The sequence below is a fragment of the Eucyclogobius newberryi genome, unplaced genomic scaffold (assembly GCF_026437365.1).
Source record: "Eucyclogobius newberryi isolate DKJ021-1_F unplaced genomic scaffold, fEucNew1.0.hap1 SCAF_3, whole genome shotgun sequence".
NCBI lineage: Eukaryota > Metazoa > Chordata > Actinopteri > Gobiiformes > Gobiidae > Eucyclogobius > Eucyclogobius newberryi.
This window is the reverse complement of record NW_027315945.1, coordinates 41,492,651-41,493,399: the sequence shown is the minus strand read 5'-3', so window position 1 is coordinate 41,493,399 and position 749 is coordinate 41,492,651.

Below are 749 nucleotides of genomic sequence, written 5' to 3'. Positions count from 1 at the left end.
TTTCAACGTCTGATGGATCGAGTTCTCCAGGGGTGTGAGCTATTCAGCGCGGCTTATCTCGACGATGTCGTCATCTTCAGCGAGACCTGGGAGGACCATGTCCAACATCTCTCAAGTCCTGAAGCAGATCCAGCGAGCCGGTCTTACGCTGAATCCGGCAAAGTGTGAGTGGGCTCGGCAGGAGACACGCTACCTCGGCTACCAGATGGGTCGAGGGGAGGTGAGGCCTCAGGTCGACAAGGTCGAGGCTATCCTGAGATCTCCGAGGCCACGAACAAAGAAAGAGGTGCGTTCCTTTCTGGGGTTGGCCGGATGGTACCGACGGTTTGTGCCGCAGTTCGCAACGATTGCCACTCCGCTTACAGCACTCACCGCCAAAGGCCAGCGAAACCCAGTCGTCTGGACCGAGGACTGTGAGAATGCCTTCAACACCCTCAAAGCTCACCTGTGTTCATCACCGGTGCTGAAGAGTCCAGACTTCACCAAGCGCTTCTTGGTAAAAGTGGATGCCTCCATGGTTGGCCTCGGAGCAGTCCTGACTCAGGGGGAACCTGGAGAGGCGCGTCCAATATTGTATTTGAGTCGCAAACTCCTGCCACGCGAGACCCGCTACTCTGCTGTAGAGAAAGAGGGCCTTGCAATCAAATGGGCGTTGGAGAGCTTGCGCTACTACCTGCTCGGACGTGAGTTTGATCTAGAGACTGATCATAGTGCCCTGACTTGGATCAACACTATGAAGGATCATAATA